At 41.9% G+C, this 19757-nt stretch overlaps 1 pseudogene; it reads right to left on the reverse strand.

Annotated features, from left to right (window-relative positions):
• Positions 1–2418: 2418 nt before the first annotated feature.
• LOC110287686 (host cell factor C1 regulator 1 pseudogene) lies at positions 2419–2664 on the reverse strand (annotated as a pseudogene).
• Positions 2665–19757: the final 17093 nt, after the last annotated feature.

Genomic DNA, 19757 nt, shown 5'->3' on the forward strand with positions numbered 1-19757 from the left:
GCAGTAAGAAAAAAAAAAGTCAAGAAACATATAAAGGCAGACCTATCATAATTACACCAGACTTCTTGCCAGAGACTATGAAAGCTAGAAGATCCTGGGAAGATGTCATACAGACCCTAAGAGAACACAAATGCCAATGCAGGCTACTATACCCAGCAAAACTCTCAATTACCATAGATGGAGAAACTAAGATATTCCATAACAAAACCAAATTCACACCTTATCTTTCCACAAATCAAGCTATAGCTATAGCCGGAAGTCTTGTAAAGACACAAAAAGGAGGGTAGGAAGAATGAGCCTCTATTACTCAAGAGTAAGAGACTATTGCAGTTACTAACAACATCTACTACTGCTGCTCAGAGGGATGACAAGGTAACGTTCAGTTACTTTCACAGTGCTGGGTTGAGTACCTTTATAACTGTTTTATTTTTAATTCTCACATAACTTGAGCCACAGACAAGTACAAGGGAAAAGTCTTTATGGAAAGTGAAACAGTAAAAAAAAAAAAAAAAAAAAAAAAACAACAATTGCTGGAAATTGAATAAAGAAAACTAGCTTGGCCACTCCAGGGAGTGAGGGAAGGAACAACGTACTGAAAGGAAATTAAATAAAATAAAAGGTTTAAACTAAAAAGGCCTGGGGCTGAGACTGCAAAAAAAAAAAAAAAAAAAAAAAAAACAAGCCCGGGCACGCCCGAGTCTGTCTTGAAGCTAGGTCACCCAGTTGTAAAGATATGGGAAGGAATGCAGGAACTGGTTCTGACTATCTTGGCTGACTCATTGACCATCCCGCAGACTGGCGCCTCCTGCTCACCCCCCTTTCTATAGGGAGCATAGTTAAAAGCTGAAACATTAACCAGATACATTGTCAACTCAGATAAGCCTGCGGGATTTAGAATCCTTATATGTCCCGGCCTGCACATACTACTCTGCTGACTCATAATCATGTTGCTGACATTTAAATGGGCCAATCGTATGTAACCGCGCCAATTCTTCCTAGCCCCTAAACCCTACCCTATAAAAACCCCGAGTTTTTGAGTCTCAGGGTCGAATCCACTGTCTCCTGTGTGAGATACATTTCTACCCAGAGCTCTGCCATTAAACTACCTCGAGTTGTTACATCAAGGTGTTGTGTTCTGTTCCTGATTCTTGGGTGCACACCGAATGGGGAGTTGAGTGGGGGTTTCCCTACTAGGTTCTTTCAGTACCAAGTCGGTTCATACCATCTTTCAAGGGGACAGACAAGCATAGACAGCTAGATTCTCTACAATGCAGGCAGTGCTTTTAAAAATGGAAAACCAGTTCTTTTTGAAAATATGTTAAAGAAAACAACAGCTATAATTACAATGTAGCAGAGAGGATAGATGTTTCAAGAGACACTGAGGTGTGCTGTAGTCAATTTCAGCAGAGGAATATAGATTATTGCCATCTCCCCCTCCTTCCTTCTTATGGTGGGGGGAGTGGGAGTGATGCAATGTTTCTGTAAATATCTCAGGATGCCTCATAAGGCACTATGTAGCCAAGAGTGGCACTGGTTTCTCAATCCTCCTGCCTCAGGCTTCTCTGTGTGAGGTATAAGCTATCTCACTTGATTTGGAGCACTGACACGTTTAACAGATCTTCTAGGTTAGGTCTTTCCAAAGTTTTTCTCTTCTTTTCATTCACATCACAATTTTATCACAAAGAATTGGATTGGATGCCCACTTCTGGTGTGTCTGAAACCAGCTGCAGTATACTCACATACATAAAATAAATCGTTTTTTTAAATCTTGAATACATGCTATTAATTTCAATAAAACTTCCAATTTCTTCTTTTTAAAAAATAACAAAAAAATAAGATTAAAACAAAATTGTCACATCAGAGTTGGACAACACACTACAGCAATGTCAAGAAAAGGCACAGAAATCAGAGACCCAGTTGTCCACACACTCAGGCGTCCTAGAAGAGCATGAACTGAAAGCCATACTACATATGCAGAAGACCTGATGCAGACATGCGCAGTTCCTGTGCTTTTGACTCAGTCTCTTGTGAGTTCATATGAGTTTTGATACTGTTGATTTAGAGAACTTTGATTTTTCAGTGTTCTACATCCCATCTGCTTCTTCAGCTCTTTCCACCTCCTCTTTCACGGGGATTTCCAGAGACCAATGGGGTGATGAGAATTTAGTGAGGACATTCCACTTAGGGTGAGTGTTCTTTTTTTTCAACTACTCACAGGGCTATATTCAGTAATGGGGTGGCATTTTCCCTTTCCCAGGCTGCCTCTCATTGAGGGTTCCACCAAGCTCAGTGTCCTCCTGTCAGGGGGAAGGTGCTAGTGGCCAAGCACCTGGTTTGGAGAAGGACTTCATCCCTTTCTGGGAGTTGCTGATCTTTGAGGTCAGGAAGAAGGTGGGGAGGGACACAGGCCATCCACACTCAGAGCTCCATGATATCCCCAGCTGGGGATGCAGGGTAGTAGGGATTGGGGGTATCCCCCAGCCTCAGCAGCCTGAGGGATTCAGGAAACAGGCTCCCAGGATAGAACCAGAGTTGCAGCTCTGGGCAAGGGCTCCTGAGTGGTGGCAGGGCTTTGGGAAAAGTCACAGGGGGGCTGCAGTAGGGGTGGCCATTATGTGGGCTGAGTCAGGAGAAATGGGTAGCCATGTTCTCCTCAGACAGGAATTGCTTGTGCAAATGTGCCCTGGTTTACAATTTTAGATATTATTCAGATAATATATAGTTCAAATATATTACCATCACTGCAGGAAGTACAGGTGTGTGCAGGCAGAAATAGTGCTAGATGAACCTAGAGTTCTTCATCTTGATGGATATACAGCAGAGAGACTGTGTCTAATATTTGGTGTACCTTGAGCCTGCCTCCACAGTCACACTCTCCATCCAACATGGCTACACCTACTCCAATAAGATCACAATTCCTAACAGCACCATTCCCTATGGGCCTATTGGGGAAAATTTCATTCAAATTACCACAGTATATATGTGTGCACATTTATATCCTATATATACATGCATACAAAGACACACACTCTCACATATGTATTTTGATATGTACTAGCATCTAAATAAAGGGTCTGCAGGTTGAAAGAGACAGGGAATTATCATGAGCAAAGAACCCATAGCTGATAAAGCCTTGGAGTTATTGAGGAAGGTACTGTGTCATATTTGGAAGCCATACCTATTATATATTAGAGGCTGCAATGGGTATATTTCCAGGAACTGAATTTAAACTTAATGGCTAAGGTTATAAAGCTTTTCTTTTCAGAAGGGATGGGCAAGTTAGTTATGTAACTCAGTTTCTCTGCATCTTGGTAATTAGACTAATTCATTTCCACCTAGTATCCCACAGACTCAAGAACTAAGCTGTGAGACGTTTCATTTACTGCTTATACTCTTTCCTATGGTCTAGCAATTCAGAGAGAGATCACAACCTAAAGATCATGGTACTCTACAGAAGTGCACTATGAAGGTCCACTTTGACCTACAGAGTATTGGAGAGCCATGGCCTGGCAGTCCTGAACACCGAATGTCTCATGTGTTTGAGTTACCCAGGGGCTGAGGGATGATGAGGTTGACTGGCTCTAACTGTGGTCAAAGTTCCATTTTTACACATGGACTATCCATTGGTGTTTTTTTGTATTCTGTCAGAGGAGTTCTGATGTGTCCTGAGCATGTGTTCATTTTCTGAGATGAATGGTCACTATGTGACACATACTGACCTTTTGGGGTAGTTATGAGTTGTCCAACTTGGAAACTCTCATCTACCTTTGTCATGCACAAGAACGCCACAAAAAACCAATGACCTCTGGACAAGGAAAGGGAGCTCCTTTCTCAGCATGCTGCAAGGATGTCAATCTTGAACATTTTCAGGGATATTATTAGGAACACCTACATGGTATGAGAGACATGGGTAAGCCCTCTGTTTTATGAAAAGGCAAGCAGGAGTATTTTCAACAGTCAGCACCTTAGTAGATGCAAATCCTAGGTCCATCCAGAAACTTGATACCCAGATGTCACTGGATCAGTAAGCAAGAGGTCTCTAGGATGCAATAGGGAGGACATTAGCCAAAATACCCAGCAAAGTGGAGATAGTACCTGCAGAGACCATCTCCTTGGGCATGGCCCCCAGTTGAGGGATGGAGCCACCCACCCATCTCAAACATTTTATCCCAGAATTGTTCCTATATAAAGGAAATGCAGAGACAAAAGATGGAGCATAGACTGAACAAAATGCCATCAAGAGAATGTCATACCTAGGGATCCATCCCACCTACAGACACCATACCCAGACTCTTACTGGTACCAAGTTCTTGCTGACAGAGGAGTGATATAGCTGTGCCCTGAGAGGCTCTGCCAGCACCCGACCAATACAGATGCAGAGCCTCACAGCTAACCCTCGGACTAAACCCAGGGACCCCAATGGAAGAGATAGGGGAAGGACTTAAGGAGCTGAAGGACATTGTAATCCCATCGGAAAAACATTATCAACTAACCAGACCACCCAGAGGTCCCAGGAACTAAACCCAACCAAAGAGTACACATGGGGGGACCCATGGCTCCAGTTACATATGTAGCAGAGGATTGCTTTATCTGGCACCAATGGCATGGGAGGCCCTTGGTCATGTGGAGGCTAGAAACCCCAGTGTTAAGCTGACATTAGAGAAGTGAGGTGAGAATGGGGGGGGCGGGGGTCGGAGGGTAATACCCCATAGATGCAAAGGAGAGGTGGGTATGGGAGGAAACTAAGAAGGTGGATAACATTTGCAATACAAAGGTTGGAGAGAATGCTCAGTGATTAAGAGCACTGGTTGCTCTTCCTGAGGTCCTGAGTTCAAATCCCAGGAACCCCATGGTGGCTCACAACCATCTGTATTGGAATCTGATACTCTCTTCTGGTGTGTCTGAAAACAGCTACAGCATACTCATGTAAATAAAACAAATAAATCCCTAGAGCTAAAAAAAGAAATGTAAATAAATAAAAATAACAAATTAAAAACAGAAAATGGGGTATATTTACGCAATGGAGTATTACTCAGTAGTTTCAAAGAAGAATGACATCATGAAATTTTCAGACAAATGCATACACCTAGAAAAAATTCATCTTGAGTAGCAAAACCAAGACCAAAAAGATACATATGATATTTATTCATTTATATGCTGATATTAGCCATAAAGGAAATGATAATCAAGCTGCAATCTTTAGACCCTGAGAGGTTTGATTAGGCAGAGACCTAGAAAGGGCACATATGAATCTTAATTGAGGGGAAAATAAAATAGATTTTACATGTAAAGCAGGGGCAGGTGGGGATGGGAGCATATGGAGATGGGAGTTCATAGGGATGGGGTGTCATGAGAATAACTGGTGAAATCAGGATGAAAGAGATTGTGCCAAACCCTGGGAGAGAAGATTGGAATTTGGGGACATATGTTGTGGAAATGAGGTGCAGTGGAAACTTTCTGGAATTTATAAAGGTGATCCTAGGGAGGACTCTTAGAAATGGGAACTATGAAGACTCAATTGGCCATCTCTGGTAGGCAGGAATAGCTTCTAGTAGTGGGACTGCATTGCATTCAATTGAGTTGATGGCTGGAAGATCCCATGGAAATTCTCAAACAACCCAGGCTGCTGCCAAGAAAAAAAGGTATCCAAGGGGAGTTCCACCTTCTATGAGGAGAAGGCAATGGGGTAGGAGGAGGAGGAATATGTAAAGTTCTGACCAGGAGAAGAGGAAAGAGGGGGGGCCTCTGATAGAAATATAAAGTGAATAAAATAAATAATCTTTTGAAAAAAATTAAAGAGAATTGTGACTGGAACTTTCCAAAAGCCCAAGCCAGTTTGTTTTTCTCTCAGCCATCTGTCAAAGTGTTCTGAATGCCAATTCAAAGATGATTTTGGAATTCTACTGAAATATTTCAGACTTTTTGTTTGCAAATATTATCTATCCAACATCACAGAGAGATGGTCCAACAGGATGCCCTCAATTTCACTGTCTTCATGTAAGTGATAGGCTGTGACTTTGGGTCCATGGCCACTGCCCTTCTCAGGAGAACAAGTCTAGAGCCACAAAAGGGATGCATATTCACATGCCAAGGCTCTAGTAAGATATATTCTTTATCTGCTCAGGCAGGTTTCATGGCCAAAATGCAAAGTATCTAAGGTGGGCAGTGAATCAGGTTTATCTACCCACTGGGTGGCTTTCACAAAGAGATCCACCTATAGAGTCACCTGATATCATTAGCAATTTGGAGTGGTTGTGTGTAGTTGGTTGGTAGAACAGAAACATTTCAATGTCTACCACAGCATGTTCTTCTGATGCTATGTGCAGTCTCTGAGCTCTTCTAGAGCTCAGTCATGATATGGTAGTCATTCCTGAGAAGTGTAGGTGAAAGATGCACACCTCAGTCAGTGTCACCAATGCTGAGTGTGCACATCCCCATGTCAGGAATTATCTGGGTACATGTTTCAAGATATTGCCAGGCATCTACAAGAGAAGGATTATTTTACAATGCTGTGCTGTCCCTTGAACAGGCTCTAGGAGTCAGGAGGAGAAGCAGTTTCCCAACCACTTGTCTGGGTTGGACACTGCATTCCGTACACCATCTTGTTTAACACTTGCCTAGATGAGTCAGAATGCATAGATGGTGAAAATGATCCTCCACCACAGAACTTGTCTAACAGAGCCTGCAGATATGACAGGGGAAACCAGAGACAGTGAGAGATCTGGACTCTAGTGTAGACACTAAGACTACAAGGGAATACAGTGTTTGTGATCAACATATCTGAGTCATATATTTGAAACAGTGTACCAGACAATCTTGCTCTGTCCAAGAGAGCAAGTTACTGAGCATCTATGCGACTCAGATTTCTTCTCTGGGAGATGAATTTTACTGGCCAATATTTGGGTCAAGTGTGGCTAGCTTCTGGTTAAAAAGCTAGTGTTGACTGCACCTCTCCAGGTGTCTCCATCAGGCAGGCTATGTGGAAAGGAAGTTGCAGAGTCTTTGAGTGTGGCCCTATTAAGCTGACTTCTCTTTTCTCGGGTAACAGGGTAAATGCAGAAACATGATCCCTCCAGTGGCTGTAACACAAAATGTCCCTAATATGTTTTACTGGCCTCTTGGGCATCAATTCTGCACTGTGAAATTCACATACTTGGTGTCAACTGCACATGGTATAGCTTTCAGTGAAGTGTATGAGGAATGAAGAGCACCTTAGTGGACACTAACTAAGAAGCAGATCAGATATGGGCCAAGGAAAAATGACTAATACATCTTGGGTGGCTTCTTCAGCTACTTTGTGGGATCTCTCATAATCATGACTCCAAAATTTAATACAAATACAGTGACTGCACCCAGTGGCAGAATAAATGTCAGGACATGATTGTAAGTGAAGATCCTGAGCCTCTTTAAACCCTTCCTCCTTGAATAATTTCGTACAGAGAATAACTTACACTAAGTTATTTCAGGTTCCCTCTTTGTCCATTCCTTAATGGCACTCTTCTCTCTCTCTCTCTCTCTCTCTCTCTCTCTCTCTCTCTCTCTCTCTCTCTCTCTCTCTCTCTCTCACATATATATATATGCATATATATTTACATACATATATATCTTCTCTTCCCCTCGTCTCTCTCTCATCTACCATCCTTTTTTTATACTCTATAATTAGTCAATGACCCTTTCTGAAAAAGTGTGAGAGGCTTTCCTGGGCAGACAAAGTGTTCCTGACCAGTAGACCAGTGTGAAGTTAGGCAAAATTTCAAGAGCTTATCTTCTAAAATCACTGTTCTAGGCTAAGTAATCCCTATGAACCCTCCAAAGTGTGGCAGTATCTTTCCCTTCAGATTGGAGGTACCCTCCTGTTAGGAGACAGATATGGTTCTGAGAAAACTCTGCACACTGAGGCTCCTTAGCACACAGATTAAACTGAGCCAGAATGCATGAACTATGAGTTCTGTGTTGGGAGGGATACAGAACTAAATGCAGGCTGCAAACACAACAGTAGGGAGGGGACCTAGAGGAAGGAGGGGATGGAGCTGTTCTGTCCCATATAGGAAATCTGATGAGAATGAGAGAAATGAGTATTGCTGTGGTATTTCTCTACAGGCTTGGCCATAGATTTGACACATTCATGGGTAGATTGGACATGTTATTGGCTCAAAGTGCCATCTGAAACGATTCTGTGAGAGGCCAGGCCTGGGTCATGTTTCCTTGTTGACTGTGGTTCCCTGTGGAGCAACCCAGGTAGATGGTTTACCTCCTCCTGTGATGGACAGAGCTTTTATTCTGAATAAACATGCACACTGTACTCTGGATTTCCTGCAGGACTCTTCCTTCATTCTGCTCTCTCAGTCCACAGCAGGCAACCCCGTGATTCACAATATATAAAGCTTATCCCTTCAAAGAAGTAGGATATGTGAAAGGGACCTTGTAAGGCAGTAGTTTCCTGCCCTCCTAATTCCTCAAAACTTACTACAGATCCTGCTGCTTCCACAAACTCTGCTTCTCATCCTCTGCTGTCCATCTTGAGCTCAACTCCTTCATTTTACACAGAAGCAAGAAATTCTGGGGTACTGGCATTTGGAAATCCGATTTTTCAAATTTCATATCCATCAATGGCAAACATTTAATGTGTCTGTTTCAATGGAATAAGACAATGCCAAAAAGAAAACCTTCATGAAAAACTTATATGAAGCAGATACAGGAAATACCAGCCTCAATTATGAAATTTTGACATTTTCAGAAACAGATCAAGATGAATGGCCTATGTGTCACAAGCTTTCCACAAAGACACAAATGGGTTGTTTTCACTCATGTATAAGTTTGATGGTTAGGAGCCTGAACATCAATGACAAAGCTGTAAGGAAATGGAATAGGGCAGTGGTGTCCTTGAGATGTTCAAAAACATTTAGGGATTCAGAGAGTTCACTTCTCACATTACAGACCCGCCAGCGTGTGCTGCACACTGCTTTGGGTGTGTCAGAGCTGAGATTCTTGCATCCCTGGCTCCCCATTACCCAGCCAGGTTGAACAAGTTTCTGTGGTTTAAATAGCAATCCAAAGTAGTTTGAGAAACAGAAAAGCACTGTGGGACCCATGAAAGCCAGGCTAGAGTATGGATATCAGCAGATGGTTAGACCATATCTGGGTGTTGGATCAAGAGAACAGGATGCTCTTGTTTACCTTGGTGACCATGAAGTGAAAACTGCCTTCAACAATATAATACAGGCACCAGTTGTCTCAGTGACCCACCCTAGTCCTCATGTGTGACATCTTGGCTCAGATGAAAAAACTCCATCAATCAGACTGGCTAGCCACTTTAGATTGTCCTGGGTTTTCATGTTGAGGTCACATGACTTGTGCCTGGAATGCAGGTGAGGAATCCACTGAAAGCAGGCAACGTTATAGAGTCACACTCTATGGCTTATTTTCAAGGGTGTGTCACGTAGAGCAAACTGATATTTCTCCACAGAAGTATTCTAGATGAAATTCCCACCTTAAGCTATCCATTCCTATGAGAACATAGACTTTTTTTCTGAAGGTTAGATTTGAGGTTTGCTCCCAGTTCATAATACACCTTGGTTGGAATGGAGGGCAGTGCCTCCAATTCAATACTCTCCAAGCCAAATGATAAAAGCACAAAACTGGTATGATTCTACATTGAAAAATTAGAAGAATTTATTATTGCTGTTATCCCCTACTTAAATCAGGCAAGTACCTGTGTACAATCCTAGCATACAGGATACACTGGTGTTGAGTTTTAGAGCCACCTATTTTACATAAAGATTTCCAGAACAGAAAAAGAAAGCTATATAGTAAGTTCCTGTCTCAAAAAATATAAAAGTTCAGGACAGGAAATTTTCCTATCTCATTTAGAGAATCCAACAGGACCCCCATTCTTTCAACAGCTCTAGCTTCACTGGTGTGAACAGAAACACAAGCTGACCCTGTCTGAAGCCACAGAAGTCAAAATTGCTCTTGCACACTATGGTATGGAAAGAGCTTTTTGTTTTGTCCACACAGGACTCACCAGATGATCTGGATTCTAGAAAGTATTAACAGCCAAGATTCCAGTCATATTGCTGGGAAGAATATTGGGCCAATGCTGTCGATATGCCCAAGTACTCCATAAAAACCCAGGGACAGGTGGTCAGAATGGAAGCTGGCTGCCAAGTACAAAGGAGCAAATAGTTCCTGCCTTACATTTCTGCAGGCTCTCACTTTCCAATTGTTGTCAGTAAACAATCAACATTTTCCCTCTGTGTAGGGGATACTAGCATAAACCACTTTATGGGTACCTTTTTTCCACTATGCTAAGACCAGGTATCAGAGACTCATGATCTACAACAAATAGATACTTAGTATATTCAGCCTTACTTTCAAGTGCATGGTTCCCACAGATTAGGCCTCTGTGGAGCTCAGTTGCCATGTCAACCTAGTGATCTGCTTCTTACCTGGAATGTGTCTTGGAAAACACCTCACAAAACACATCACTAGAACTCCATATTCCACCTGTGGATGACATTTCCAACACCATGATCACCAATGGTTTTTCCTAAGCCTGAATTCCTGGTTGGCAATAGATACAATGAAGTAACATGGCTGCTGTCCTCCTAGAGACAATACCTGGCATCAGGCCTGGCAAGGTCTACTTAATTTTTCATAGTGGAGCAGAAAAATATTATAATAGATGAAAGAGGCTGTGAGGACAAAGACACAGGTACAATATGAATCAAATGATGGAGATGCCACACCTTCCATTTGTTGCCCAGAACAAGAGAGTGTATTTAATGAGGCATCCTCCCACTTTTCTACCTTGACAGTAACCATCAGAGCAGGGCCTCTACACATGGCTTGCCCTGTCCTGACTACTCACACTGTCTGCAGGGGACATTTGTTCCTGATCTTCCTTGTTCAAGACCCCTGCCCCAGTCCACACATTCATCCATTTCTCTTTAATCATTGACAGCAAGTATCTCAGCACACACTTGATTTTTCTCTCTACAGGGCCACTCATTTCCTCCTTTCCCTATCCCTTCCTCTTACTTCCATTTGTCTATTTCCCAGCTCCAATAGGTCTTTCAGGGTTTCTGCTCGTCTTCCAAAGGACCTTCACAAGATATCTTGGGTGTGATCAAGTGATTAATGGAGCAAAGCCTGAGACCTACAGACATGTCTGTTGTTTCCAGGGGTAGCTGTTTTAGATGCTGTGAAAGTCTTTTCTCACAAACGTGACAAAACTGGGGATCTTAAAGTTTTCTTCCGCCAATGCTGCATGTGACTACTTAGGGAAGTCAAGCAAGCAGTGCAGATATTCCAGTGAGCTGAAGGACTCTACACATGGTAGCTGAGACTCTATATTTGGAGGTAGAATGCTATGACCTGTAGCCCTTATATCTATTTACACAGCACATCTGATCTCTGCCTTGCATCCCTCTTGTTGCACAACACAATACACTTTCCCCTCAGAAGAAGCTGAAAGAATCATGAAGGGCGAGAAATCCGGCCTGAGTAGGGCCACAAGCCTCTTCCGGTCAGACCAGCACCGGGGTAGCTAGGGCGCAGGGTCGGCTGACACTCGCCAGGTACCCACAACACCCGCCACAGGATCTTAAGACTTCTGGTGAGTGGAACACAGCTTCTGCTCCAATCCAATTGCTCGCGGGACCTGAGACTGCATTAGTTAGGGAAGCAGAAAACCAGCCTGAGTAGGGCCACAAGCCTCTTCGGGTCTGACCAGCACCTGGGTAGCTAGAGCTCAGGGTTGGCTTACACCCGCCAGCTACCCACAACACCCGCCACAGGATTTTGAGACTTCTGGTGAGTGGAACACAGAGTCTGCTCCAATCTTTAAACAGTGACAACAATAACAACTAATCCCAGAGATTACCAGATGGCGAAAGGTAAACGTAAGAATCTTACTAACAGAAACCAAGACCACTCACCATCATCAGAACACAGCACTCCAACTTTGCCCAGTCCAGGGCACCCCAACACACCGGAAAAGCTAGACCCGGTTCTAAAAGCATATCTCACGATGATGGTAGAGGACATCAAGAAGGACTTTAATAACATACTTAAAGAAATGCAAAAGAACACTGATAAACAGGTAGAAGACATTAAAGTGGAAGCACAAAAATCCCTTAAAGAATTGCAGGAGAACACTGCTAAACAGGTAGAAGACATTAAAGAGGAAGTACAAAAATCCCTTAAAGAATTGCAGGAGAACACTGCTAAACAGGTAGAAAGCACAAACAAGGAAGCACAAAAATCCCTTAAAGAATTGCAGGAGAACACTGCTAAACAGGTAGAAGACATTAAAGAGGAAGCACAAAAATCCCTTAAATAATTGCAGGAGAACACTGCTAAACAGGTAGAAGACATTAAAGAGGAAGTACAAAAATCCCTTAAAGAATTGCAGGAGAACACTGCTAAACAGGTAGAAAGCACAAACGAGGAAGCACAAAAATCCCTTAAAGAATTGCAGGAGAACACTGCTAAACAGGTAGAAGACATTAAAGAGGAAGCACAAAAATCCATTAAAGAATTGCAGGAAAACCAGACCAAACAGGTGATGGAATTGAATAAAACCATCCAAGACCTAAAAAGGGAAGTAGAAACAATGAAGAAAACCCAAATTGAGGCAACACTGGAGATAGAAACACAAGGAAAGAAATCTGGAACCATAGATACGAGCATCAGCAACAGAATACAAGAGATGGAAGAGAGAATCTCAGGTGCAGAAGACTCCATACAGAACATCGGCACGACAATCAAAGAAAACACAAAATCCAAAAAGATCCTAACTCAAAATATCCAGGAAATCCAGGACAAAATGAGAAGACCAAACCTACGGATAGTAGGAGTAGATGAGAATGAAGATTTTCAACTCAAAGGACCAGCAAATATATTCAACAAAATTATAGAAGAAAACTTCCCAAACCTAAAGAAAGAGATGCCCATGAACATACAAGAAGCTTACAGAACTCCAAATAGACTGGACCAGAAAAGAAATTACTTCCGACACATAATAATCAGAACAACAAATGCACTAAATAAAGATAGAATACTAAAAGCAGTAAGGGAAAAAGGTCAAGTAACATATAAAGGCAAGCCTATCAGAATTACACCGGATTTTTCACCAGAGATTATGAAAGCCAGAAGGGCCTGGACAGATGTTATACAGAAACTAAGAGAACACAATTTCCAGCCCAGGCTACTATACCCAGCCAAACTCTCAATTACCATAAATGGAGAAACCAAAGTATTCCACGATAAAACCAAATTCACACATTATCTTTCCACGAATCCAGCACTTCAAAGGATAATAACAGAAAAAAACCAATACAAGGACAGAAACCACGTCATAGAAAAAGCAAGAAGGTAATCCCTCAACAAACCTAAATGAAGACAGCCACAAAAACAGAACACCAACTCTAACAACAAAAATAAAAGGAAGCAACAATTACTTCTCCCTAATATCTCTTAATATCAATGGACTCAACTCCCCAATAAAAAGACATAGACTAACAGGCTGGCTACAGAAACAGGACCCAACATTTTGCTGCTTACAGGAAACTCATCTCAAAGAAAAAGATAGACACTACCTCAGAATGAAAGGCTGGAAAACAATTTTCCAAGCAAATGGTAGGAAGAAACAAGCTGGAGTAGCCATTATAATATCTGATAAGATTGACTTCCAACCCAAAGTCATCAAAAAAGACAAGGAAGGGCACTTCATTCTCATCAAAGGTAAAATCCTCCAAGAGGAACTATCAATTCTGAATATCTATGCACCAAATACAAGGGCAGCCTCATTCATTAAAGATACTTTAGTAAAGCTCAAAGCACACATTGCACCTCACACAATAATAGTGGGAGACTTCAACACACCACTTTCACCAATGGACAGATCATGGAAACAGAAACTGAACAGGGACACAGTGAAACTAACAGAGGTTATGAAACAAATGGATCTGACAGATATCTACAAAACATTTTATCCTAAAACGAAAGGATATACCTTCTTCTCAGTACCTCACGGTACCTTCTCCAAAATTGACCACATAATTGGTCACAAAACAAGCCTCAATATATACAAAAATATTGAAATTGTCCCATGCACCCTATCAGATCACCATGGACTAAGACTGATCTTCAATAACAAAATAAATAATAGAAAGCCAACACACACGTGGAAACTAAACAATACTCTTCTCAATGATACCTTGGTCAAGGAAGGAATAAAGAAAGAAATTAAGGACTTTCTGGAGTTTAATGAAAATGAAGCCACAACATACCCAAACTTATGGGACACACTGAAAGCATTTCTAAGAGGAAAACTCATAGCTCTGAGTGCCTCCAAAAAGAAACTAGAGAGAGCACACATTAGCAGCTTGACAACACACCTAAAAGCTCTAGAACAAAAGGAAGCAAATTCACCCAAGAGGAGTAGACGACAAGAAATGATCAAACTCAGGGGTTTAATCAACCAAGTGGAAACAAGAACAATTCAAAGAATCAACCAATCGAGGAGCTGGTTCTTTGAGAAAATCAACAAGATAGATAAACCCTTAGCCAGACTCATTAGAGGGCATAGGGAAAGTACTCTAATTAACAAAATCAGAAATGAAAAGAGAGACATAACAACAGACCCTGAAGAAATCCAAAACACCATCAGATCCTTCTACAAAAGGCTATACTCAACAAAACTGGAGAACCTGGATGAAATGGAGAAGTTTCTAGACAGATACCAGGTACCAAAGTTAAATCAAGATCAGGTTAATGATCTAAACAGTCCCATATCCCCTAAAGAAATAGAAGCAGTCATTAATAGTCTCCCAACCAAGAAAAGCCCAGGACCAGATGGGTTTAGTGCAGAGTTCTATCAAACCTTCAAAGAAGAACTAATCCCAGTTCTTCACAAACTATTCCACAAAATAGAATCAGAAGGTACTCTACCCAACTCATTCTATGAAGCCACAATTACTCTGATACCTAAACCACATAAAGACCCAACACAAATAGAGAACTTCAGACCAATTTCCCTTATGAATATTGATGCAAAAATCCTCAATAAAGTTCTCGCTAACCGAATTCAAGAACACATCAAAACAATCATCCATCCTGACCAAGTAGGATTCATCCCAGGGATGCAAGGATGGTTCAATATACAAAAATCTATCAATGTAATCCATTATATAAACAAACTCAAAGACAAAAACCACATGATCATCTCGTTAGATGCTGAAAAAGCATTTGACAAAATCCAACACCCATTCATGATAAAAGTCTTGGAAAGAACAGGAATTTAAGGCCCATACCTAACCATGATAAAAGCAATATACAGCAAACCAGTAGCCAACATCAAAGTAAATGGTGAGAAGCTGGAAGCAATCCCACTAAAATCAGGGACTAGACAAGGCTGCCCACTCTCTCCCTACCTATTCAACATTGTACTTGAAGTCCTAGCCAGAGCAATTCGACAGCAAAAGGAGATCAAGGGGATACAAATCGGAAAAGAAGAAGTCAAAATATCGCTTTTAGCAGATGATATGATAGTATACATAAGTGACCCTAAAAATTCCACCAGAGAACTCTTAAGCCTGATAAATAGCTTCGGTGAAGTAGCTGGATATAAAATTAACTCAAGCAAGTCAATGGCCTTTCTGTACACAAAGGATAAACAAGCAGAGAAGGAAATTAGGGAAACAACACCCTTCTCAATAGTCACAAACAATATAAAATACCTTGGCGTGACTCTAACTAAGGAAATGAAAGATCTGTATGACAAGAACTTCAAGTCCCTGAAGAAAGAAATTAAAGAAGATCTCAGAAGATGGAAAAACCTCCCATGCTCATGGATTGGCAGGATCAACATTGTAAAAATGGCTATCTTGCCAAAAGCAATCTACAGATTCAATGCAATCCCCATCAAAATTCCAAATCAATTCTTCAACGAATTGGAAAGGGCAATCTGCAAATTCATCTGGAACAACAAAAAACCTAGGATAGCAAAAACTCTTCTCAAGGATAAAAGAACCTCTGGAGGAATCACCATGCCTGACCTAAAGCTGTACTACAGAGCAATTGTGATAAAAACTGCATGGTACTGGTATAACGACAGATAGTAGACCAATGGAACAGAATTGAAGACCCTGAGATCAACCCACATACCTATGGTCACTTGATCTTTGACAAGAGAGCAAAAACCATCCAGTGGAAAAAAGACAGCATTTTCAACAAATGGTGCTGGCACAACTGGTGGTTATCATGTACAAGAATGCGAATTGATCCATTCCTATCTCCTTGTACCAAGGTCAAATCTAAGTGGATTAAGGAACTCCACAAAAACCAGAGACACATGTCCCTCAACAGAGGAATGGATACAGAAATTATGGTACATTTACACAATGGAGTACTACTCAGCTATTAAAAAGAATGAATTTATGAAATTCCTAGCCAAATGGATGGACCTGGAGGGCATCATCTTGAGTGAAGTAACACAATCACAAAAGAACTCACACAATATGTATTCATTGATAAGTGGATATTAGCCCAAAACTTAGGATACCCAAGATATAAGATACAATTTGATAAACGCATGAAACTCAAGAAGAATGAAGACCAAAGTGTGGACACTGTGCACCTTCTTAGAATTGGGAACAAAACACCCAGGGAAGGAGTTACAGAGACAAAGTTCGTAGCTGTGATGAAAGGATGGACCATTTAGAGACTGCTGTATCCAGGGATCCGTCCCATAATCAGCTTCTAAACGCTGACACCATTGCATACACTAGCAAGATTTTGCTGAAAGGACCCAAATATAGCTGTCTCTTGTGAGACGATGCCGGGGCCTAGCAAACACAGGAGTGGATGTTCACAGTCAGCTATTGGATGTATCACAGGGCTCCCAATGGAGAAGCTAGAGAAAGTACCCAAGGAGCTAAAGGGATCTGCAACCCTATTGTTGGAACAACATGATGTACTAAGCAGAACCCTGGAGCTCTTGTCTCTAGCTGCATATGTATCGAAAGATGGCCTAGTCGGCCATCAATGGAAAGAGAGGCCCATTGGACTTGCAAACTTTATATGCCCCAATATAGGGGAATGCCAGGGCCAAAAGAATGGGAATGGGTGGGTAGGGAAGTGGGGGGCGCTATGGGGGACTTTTGGGATAGTATTGGAAATGTAATTGAGGAAAATATGTAATAAAAATATTAAAAAAAAAGAGAGAGAAAAAAAAAAACCAGAGACACTGAAACTTATAGAGGAGAAAGTAGGGAAAAGCCTCGAAGATATGGGTACAGGGGAAAAATTCCTGAATAGAACAGCAAAGGCTTGCGCTGTAAGATCGAGAATCAATAAATGGGACCTCATAAAGTTGCAAAGCTTCTGCAAGGCAAAAGACACCGTCAATAAGACAAAAAGACCACCAACAGATTGGGAAAGGATCTTTACCTATCCTAAATCAGATAGGGGACTAATATCCAATATATATAAGGAACTCAAGAAGGTGGACTCCAGAAAATCAAATAACCCCGTTAAAAAATGGGGCTCAGGGGAACAAAACACCCATGGAAGGAGTTACAGAGACAAAGTTTGGAGCTGTGATGAAAGGATGGACCATCTAGAGACTGCCGTATCCAGGGATCCATCCCATAATCAGCTTCTAAACGCTGACACCATTGCATACACTAGCAAGATTTTGCTGAAAGGACCCAAATATAGCTGTCTCTTGTGAGACGATGCCGGGGCCTAGCAAACACAGGAGTGGATGTTCACAGTCAGCTATTGGATGTATCACAGGGCTCCCAATGTAGAAGCTAGAGAAAGTACCCAAGGAGCTAAAGGGATCTGCAACCCTATTGTTGGAACAACATGATGTACTAACCAGAACCCCGGAGCTCTTGTCTCTAGCTGCATATGTATCGAAAGATGGCCTAGTCGGCCATCAATGGAAAGAGAGGCCCATTGGACTTGCAAACTTTATATGCCCCAATATAGGGGAATGCCAGGGCCAAAAGAATGGGAATGGGTGGGTAGGGAAGTGGGGGGCGCTATGGGGGACTTTTGGGATAGCATTGGAAATGTAATTGAGGAAAATATGTAATAAAAATATTAAAAATCAAAAAAAAAAATAAACTTGAAAAAAAAAATGGGGCTCAGAACTGAACAAAGAATTCTCACCTGAGGAATACCGAATGGCAGAGAAGCACCTGAAAAAATGTTCAACATCCTTAATCATCAGGGAAATGCAACTCAAAAAAACCCTGAGATTCCACCTCACACCAGTCAGAATGGCTAAGATCAAAAATTCAGGTGACAGCAGATGCTGGTGAGGATGTGGAGAAAGAAGAACACTCCTTCATTGTTGGTGGGATTGCAAGCTGGTACAACCACTCTGGAAATCAGTTTGGCGGTTCCTCCGAAAATTGGACATAATACTACCAGAGGATCCAGCAATACCTCTCCTGGGCATATATCCAGAAGATGTTCCAACCGGTAAGAAGGACACATGCTCCACTATGTTCATAGCAGCCTTATTTATAATAGCCAGAAGCTGGAAAGAACCCAGATGCCCCTCAACAGAGGAATGGATACAGAAAATGTGGTACATTTACACAATGGAGTACTACTCAGCTATTAAAAGGAATGAATTTATGAAATTCCTAGGCAAATGGATGGATCTGGAGGGCATCATTCTGAGTGAGGTAACATATTCACAAAGGAACTCACACAATATGTACTCACTGATAAGTGGATATTAGCCCAAAAACTTAGGATACCCAAGATATAAGATACAATTTGTTAAACGCATGAAACTCAAGAAGAACGAAGACCAAAGTGTGGACACTGTGCCCCTTCTTGGAATTGGGAACAAAACACCCATGGAAAGAGGTACAGAGATAAAGTTTGGAGCTGTGAAGAAAGGATGGACCATCTAAAGACTGCCATATCCAGGGATCCATCCCATATTCAGCTTCCAAACGCTGACACCATTGCATACACTAGCAAGATTTTGCTGAAAGGACCCAGATATAGCTGTCTCTTGTGAGACAATGCCGGGGCCTAGCAAACACAGAAGTGGATGCTCACAGTCAGCTATTGGATGGATCACAGGGCCCCCAATGGAGGAGCTAGAGAAAGTACCCAAGGAGCTAAAGGGAACTGCAACCCCATAGGTGGATCATTATTATGAACTAACCAGTACCCCAGAGCTCTTGTCTCTAGCTGCATTTGTATCAAAAGTTGGCCTAGTAGACCATCACTGGAAAGAGAGGCCCATTGGACTTGCCAACTTTATATGCCCCAGTACAGGGGAATGCCAGGGCCAAGGGGTGGGGGTGGGTGGGTGGGTGGGGGACTGGGGGGAGGAGTGTATTGGGGACTTTTTGGATAGCATTGGAAATGTAATTGAGGAAATTACCTAATAAAAAATATATATATAAAAAAAAAAGAATCATGAAGGGCCTCTGTTACAGACATTGAACACAGACTTGATCAGTATTGAGGAGGATGGACTCAACTGACCAATAGGGCTGCCTCTTTTTTCTGCCTCATGATAGCTCAGCCACAGAGAACAGGATGATGATGTTTCAAGAGAGCATCCTGTTTCTATGCCTTAACCCATGCAAGGAACCATCAGTGCAGGCCCTTTTCTTGTGGCTGGCCAAGCTAATCTACCTCCCATGCTGTACTCCATAAGAAGTTTATGAGTGCTCTTGATTGCCCAGACTTCTGCCTTAGGCCAACACAAGCAT

Source organism: Mus caroli, unplaced genomic scaffold (genome assembly GCF_978045245.1).
Source record: "Mus caroli unplaced genomic scaffold, Mus_caroli_1 scaffold_18, whole genome shotgun sequence".
In the NCBI taxonomy this organism is placed as follows: Eukaryota; Metazoa; Chordata; class Mammalia; order Rodentia; family Muridae; genus Mus; species Mus caroli.